The sequence below is a fragment of the Myotis brandtii genome, unplaced genomic scaffold, assembly GCF_000412655.1.
Source record: "Myotis brandtii unplaced genomic scaffold, ASM41265v1 scaffold583, whole genome shotgun sequence".
NCBI lineage: Eukaryota > Metazoa > Chordata > Mammalia > Chiroptera > Vespertilionidae > Myotis > Myotis brandtii.
This window is the reverse complement of record NW_005370191.1, coordinates 1,482,989-1,490,357: the sequence shown is the minus strand read 5'-3', so window position 1 is coordinate 1,490,357 and position 7,369 is coordinate 1,482,989.

Below are 7,369 nucleotides of genomic sequence, written 5' to 3'. Positions count from 1 at the left end.
TGACGACAGAGACGCGCGCCCGCGACGCAAGCGCAGCCTCCCAGCTGGGCGGAACTGGGCGGAGTCGCCGGCTGCTGAATATTCATGAGCCCGAGGCCGGGCGGGCTGTTTTGATCAAAGCCGCTGGATTTCATTTCCTGTTTCTGGGTAAATCCCGGCAGCCGAGCCGGGTCCCGGGAGGGGAGTCCCGCGTGCCCTAGGGCTCTGCCCCTCCGACCTCTCCAGTCCTGCGTCCCGGCTCCGCTGGCAGCTCTGCTTGCTAATGGCTCTCAGCCTCCCCTCCCGCCCTGGGCCTTTGTCCTGACTCTTCCTTGGGTCTGGTTCACTCCCCCTACCCATTTCTTTCTTTCTTTTTAAATTCTTTTTTTTCCTTTATTGATTAAGGCAGTGATTCTCAACCTTCCTAATGCCACGACCCTTTAATACAGTTCCTCATGTTGTGGTGACCCCCAACCATAAAATTACTTTCGTTACTACTTCATAACTGTAATTTTGCTACTGTTATGAATCGTAATGTAAATATCTGATATGCAGGATGTATTTTCATTGTTACAAATTGAACATAATTAAAGCATAGTGATTAATCACAAAAACAATATGTAATTATATATGTGTTTTCCGATGGTCTTAAGCTACCCCTGGGCTTATATGCATGTATACAAGTCCTTTGGTTGATCTATCCCTCTTACCCTCACCTTCCCCTGCCTTCCCTCTGAGGTTTGAGCATCTGATCGATGCTTCTCTGTCCCTGGTTCTGTTTTTGTTCATCAGTTTATGTTGTTCATTATATTCCACAAATGAGTGAGATCATGTGATATTTATCTTTCTCTGACTACCCTACCCAATTCTGACAACCTGTTTATTTAAGATTGCGCAAACATCTTCCTACCTCTTTGCCCACCTCGAATTACTCTGCATCTGGCACCCAGCAAATATACCTCAGCCGAGTGAAGGGGACTATCTTACCAAGAAGAGAAAACTGCCCCTCACACCTGGGAGCTGGCCTGGCACTCACGAGCTAGGCGTTGGTGCTCTCCTGTTGGACATCAATTTCCCAGAGCACCAACATCACACCAGGCCATTCAGTGACCGTGATGGAGCAAGACATAAACAAGAATGCTTGGTATGCATGTTTGTTTGTATTTTTCCAAGATCTAATTGGCTTTATTAAGCAATTCATGAACAGGGCAGCATCCCTTCTAACAACTAGAAGGATGCTCTCTGTAATCATTTTTATTGAAAAACATGAATATCTTTGGAACCAGAAAAAGACTGAACATTTTTGCCATTCTCACTAATATGAGTAACTGCTGCTTCTTTACAGCTTTGGCCTCTCAACTCATTCCTCCCACTTTAAATATTTAAGACATCCAATCATAGAATTGTCTCTGCTTCCTGAAAACATCTAATCCAGAGTAGGAGCCCACATACGTGAACCCTTCCCCAAATCACTTAGCCAAAACTTAAATCCTCTAAGTCCTCTTTAACACCTACTCTCTTGCTGAAGTAAGCGCAATCTTCCTTCTAGAGAGGTAATAAACCCAACTTGTTCAGCTACAGGTATGTTCTTGGTGGTCTTCACAATTGTTGGTTTTCTCATTTATTATTTGTTGCCTGCTAGAGGGTAGAAGTTCTGTCTTGTTCACTGCTGTCTGCCCAGTGTCTGCGGCAAGGCCTGGCTTACAGTAAGGCACTCAAACATTTGCTGGATGACCATGGGATCTTGGGGGCCAGGTACCTCAGATGCTCCCACTACTGCTGTCTGCTCAGCCTACTCAGCCCAGGATAGCTTGTCCACTGGGTGTCCAGGGGTTAGACGGGTGGCTCCTGTGACAGGGTCCTGTATTAACACTACCAGGCCATTCTTGGCTGCCTGATAGTGGGTGGTTTTCCAGGGGCCAAGAGTGATGAATTAGGGGAAGTTCTTGAATGGCTCAAGTCTGTCACTGGAACCTAGGGAGGGCTTGGCCTGGGTATGGTCAGGGACACTTGACCCTACATCACTCACTACAGCCATCCAAGCACCTCACTTTTCCTCAAACACACACCACACACACACACACACACACACACACACACACACACACACACACGAGTTTACTTGGAGTGTCATTTCCTCCCTGAAGAACTCCCACACACCCTTCTTAGCTTGGCTTAAATGCTACTTCCTCTGTGAAACCTATGACTGCTCCCAGTCCCCTCCTCCAGGCAGGCAGTTGCTTTCTTCTGGTGCTTCCCCTGCTCTGGGTCCCAATGGCTGGCAGGGTAGATACCACATGTGTCCTCACCATCTCTCCACTCCCAAGTCTGGGGGGAGAGCTGAGCCAGAATCCCAGCATCTAATCCTGGCCTAGAGTAGAGTGGTGCTTCCAGAATGCTTGCAGAACAGGGGAATGAGGGGAGAGAAAGGAGGGAGTCACAACTGCCTGAACAAATAAAGAATGAACATGTAAACGACATGATCAAGTGATGGGTGAATGAATGAATGAATAAGGAAGTTAAATGAGTGAAAATATGAGAAAAATGAATGAACACTATAAAATAATATTGAATGTCAATTGTAATTGAAAAAAAAATGAACACTTAATAAATGGATACACCATAGTGAGTGAATGAGGGAAGGAAGGAAGGAATAAACACATGAGACAATGGAAAATTTCAAAGCCAGGAGGGAGCCATATCCCTGGCACCCCCAGCTCAGGGTCTGGCACAGAGCTGATGCTTGGTAGATAACTGCTGGATGAAAGTGAAGTGAATGAATGAAGTGAGTGAGGGTACAAAGGTGGGAAAGTTAAGGCATGTGGGTGTGAAGGAGCTGGTAATAATCACCTCAGTCTGAGCTTAGTCTAAGTGTGTTGACATGTTTATCATCCTGATTTATAGATAAGGAACTAAGGCCCAGAGGGGTGAGTGACTGGCTCAGGTCACAGGGACTCAAACCCAGCAGTCTAGCCCTGGGTCTGTGGGGCCTTAAATGATCACATACTCATGGCTGGCTGGACCAAGGCCCCCAGCAATTACTGGTGAGGGCCACCCCTTCTAGGGCTGAGGCCAGATTTGAGGTCTGGCTCCCTGGGAGAAAAGGGTGCCTTATCAGCCTCTCTGCCCATAAAAGTGGACTCAAACCTAGAGCGCCACCGTATCTGCCACCAGAGGGCAGCAAAGCTCCACCAGGCCCACCTCTCAGCACCTGGGGAATGAGTCTCCTGCCCAGGAAGACACCAGTGCTTTGGAGTCTGGTGGGCCTGTTGCCAATGTTTGGCTCCACCTACTCGGGAGTGTGGGCTAGAAAATCAACTTAACCTCCCAAAGGCTGTTCCCTTGTGCTCAGGATGGGACAAGCAAACCTACCCTTGATACTGCCCTGTGGATACAATGATGTGATGGATATACAGTGCCTGGCACAGCACCTGTCCCAGTTTAATCCCAGGACGAAGGGTGTCCCAGGACATAAGACCTTCAGCTAAAACCTGGAGACTCTTGGGTAAACCAGGGCAGTTGGTCCCTATGGAGGGATGGTCACTCCCACCTCAATCCTTAGAGTTGTGGTTGGTCCTTAAGGAACCAAAACAGCAAAACTTTTTACAACTATTCAATCACTTGAGCTTCTCACTGAATTAGTGGTCTTTCCACAGCGGCCCTGCTGTTGATGACGAGAGAACAGTTCCACCAATGGGAACAAAAACAAAGATGGAGTATACCAACTCTGGTAAAGAGTTTGTGAGTTTCCTATAAAGATAAACACACATGTACCCTCCAACCCAGCAACCTCACTCCTGGGTACTTAACCCTAGAGAAATGAAAATATGTGTCCACTGAAGGACCTGTATGTGAATGCATAAAGCAGTTTGATTCATAATTGTCAAAACTGGAAACAACCCAAATGTCCACCTAACTGTGATATATCCAAACAGTGATACACTCCTCAGCAATAAAAAGAAAGGAATTATTGATACTTGCAACCACACAGATGATTCTCAAAAGCATTACGGTCAGTGAATGAAGCCAGATTCAAAAGGCTACAACCTGAATGATTCCATTACTTGACATTCTGGGGAAGACAAAATGATAGGGACAGAACACAGATCAGCAGTTTTGGACAGCTGGTCACTCAGGAGGGGTAGGAGGAGGGGTTTGACTTTAAAGGGCCAAGGGACATTTTTGGGTGACAGACATGTACATCTGGATTGTGGTTTCTTTTGCTATATGAACATACACATTTGCCAAACTTATTGAACTATATGCTTAAAAAGGGTGAATTTAATTGTATAAAGATTACGTCTCAATACACTTGACATAATACAGGTTTCCTTGCCAGGTTACAGGGGAGCCAACCCCCATTGTCTGGGTGGTTTTGGGGAGCACTGCCAGCCTTTAGCCCATTGTGCCCCCCTGGGCAGCTTACACCCTGTAAATCTTCCCTGCCCTGTCCAGTGTGGGGCAAAAGGGTGGGGTGGCAGGAAGAGGCTTTGTGAAGCCTAGAGGTTAATGTGGATGAAGTCCCACACTTCTGCCTCTGGACCCCACACCCCCACACAACAGAGTCCTGGCTGCTCTGGCCAAGGCTGATTAGCACTCACAGGCCAGGGGCTCTTTCTGAACCAGGCCTCACTGGGTAATGGTAGGAGGTGCTTAGAGCTACAGCTGGCATGACCCCATCCTCCAGAGCTCTCAGTCCGACTCACTAAAGTACCTTCCTATCCCTGAACTTAGACCCCCATGGTAGGGGGACTCCATCGTCTGCTTGCTGAAGGACCCAGTAGGATATATTCCTAGAAGTGGGATCACTGGGTCAAATGGGAGTTCCATTTTTAATTTTTTGAGGAAACTCCATACTGTTTTCCACAGTGGCTGCACCAGTCTGCATTCCCACCAGCAGTGCACGAGGGTTCCTTTTTCTTCACATCCTCGCCAGTGCTTGTTGTTTGTTGATGATAGCTGTTCTGACAGGTGTGAGATGGTTCCTCATTGTTGTTTTGATTTGCATCTCTCAGATTATTAGTGACTTTGAGCATGTTTTCATGTCGTTGGCCTTCTGTATGTTCACTTTCGAAAAGTGTCTATTTAGGTCCTTTGCCCATTTTTTTATTGGATTGTTTAATCTTCCTTTTAAGTTGTATGAGTTCCCTATAAATTTTGGAGATTAAACCTATTGGATATAACATTGGCAAATATATTCTCCCATGCAGTGGGCTCTCTTGTTGTTTTGTTAATGGTTTCTTTTGCTGTGCAGAAATCAGAAACACTAATCAGAAAGGATATATGCACCCCTATGTTCATTGCAGCACAGTTTATAACAGTTAAGATTTGGAAACAGCCTAAGTGCCCATCAGCAGATGAGTGGATTAAAAACCTGTGGTACATCTATACTGAGGCATAGAGGCATGGAACAGAGGGAAGACAGGGGAGGATGGGGGGCAGGGGTAAGAGATCAACCAAAGGACTTGTATGCATGCATATAAGCATAACCAATGGACACAGACAGTAGGGGGGTGAGGGCATGTGCTGGGGGGTGGGAGCAGCCGGGGAGAGGTCAATGGGGGAAAAAAGACATATGTAATACTTTAAACAATACAAATTTTAAATAAATAAAAAAAGACCCAGTAGGAGAAATGCATCGCCCTGTCCAGGCTGGCCTGTGATCTCTCAGCCCCTGACATTGCCCACCCCACCTGCGCCTCACACACCTTCCCAGGGTGACCTCTTATGAATATGTGGGCCACCCACAAATCCTCGGCTGAGTTCCACATGCATGAGCAGGTCACACTCAAGATGCCCCAATCCAATGATAATCAGAGTCACTAACTTTAGTGGGCACTTTTGATATGCCAGGCTCTTTGCAGCTGGATCCTATGCATGATCTCACAAGAATCTTATTAGATACTATTTTAAACTTGTACATCATGAAATAAAATATACATGCAAAAAATGTACAGAAGCATATAGCTCAATGAATGATCGCAAGCAAACACCTGTGGAAACCATTCTGGCCCAGAAAGGAAACGGCCAGCCCCCAGAGCCCACTCCGGACCCTCCAAATCACTACTCTGCGCTTTTCCTCCAGAGGTCACCACTCTCCTGGCCTGAATGGTAATCGTGTCCTTGCTTTCCTTTATACTGTTATATGTTTATCACCTAACCATGCATCTCTAAAGCTCGTTTAGTTTGTCCTGTTTTGGGAACTCTACATACTTGGACTCAATCACAGTGCATTTTAAATATTTTCCTTTTACTCTGTGGCTCACTTGTTTACTCTCTAACTAGAATCTGTCCTCAAAAAGAAGCTCTTCATTTGAATGTAATCAAATGTATCACTATTTTCTTTGTTTAGGGCTTTTTGTATCTTATTAAAAAAATGTATTTTCTGCCCTGGCCAGTTTGGCTCAGTGGATAGAGTGTCAGTCTGTGGACTGCAGGGTCCTGGGCTTGATTACAGTCAAGGGCATGTACCTCGGTTGCAGACTCTATCCCCAGCCCTGGTTGGGGTGCGTGTGGGAGGCAACCAATTGATGTGTCCATGTTTCTTTCTCTGTAAAAATCAATGGAAAAATATCCTCAGGTGAGGGTTAACAAATATATATGCTTCAGAGAAGAAGGGAGAGGGAGAGAGAGAGATATATAAACAGCAATGATGAGAGAGAATCATTGATCGTCTGCCTCCTGCATGCCCCACTCTGGGGACCAAGCCCCGCAACCCAGGCATGTGCCCTGACTGGGAATAGAACCGTGACCTCCTGATTCATAGGTCAATGCTCAACCACTGAGCCACGCCGGCCGGGCTTCCTGTTTCAATCTTCCTAGTCCTCTATTTTCTGTTCCCTTGGGATCACTTCCCAAAATAAACTACTCACACTTCTGGAGGGAACCCAGGCTGAGATAGTTGGTACTTGGAAGTGACTCAAGAAAGCAGTCCCTCAGGATGGGATTATGGGCTGGACCATTCACTGGTCAGGCTAGTAAGGACACCTCTGCTGGGGGTGAGTTGGTGATGACTCTTGGATGTAATAGTAACATGATTACTAATACTCACTCCTTGATTGGCTGCCTCTTGCACACCCCCTACTGGGGATCGAACCAGCAACCTGGGCATGTGCCCTGATTGGGAATTGAACTGTGACCTCCCAGTTCAGACGTTGACGCTCAACCACTTAGCCACACCAGCCAGGGCTCTGCATGGTTCTTTTTCATATTTGCTATGTCCTTTTAAGAGTGTCCAGTTATCTGCTGAAGTTTTTTATTTTTTTAAAAAAATTCTTTATTGATTAAGGTATTACATATGTGTCCTTTTTCCCCCATTACCCCCTCATCCCCCCCACTCATGCCCTCACCCCCCTGTTGTCTGTGTCCATTGGTTAGGCCTATATGCATG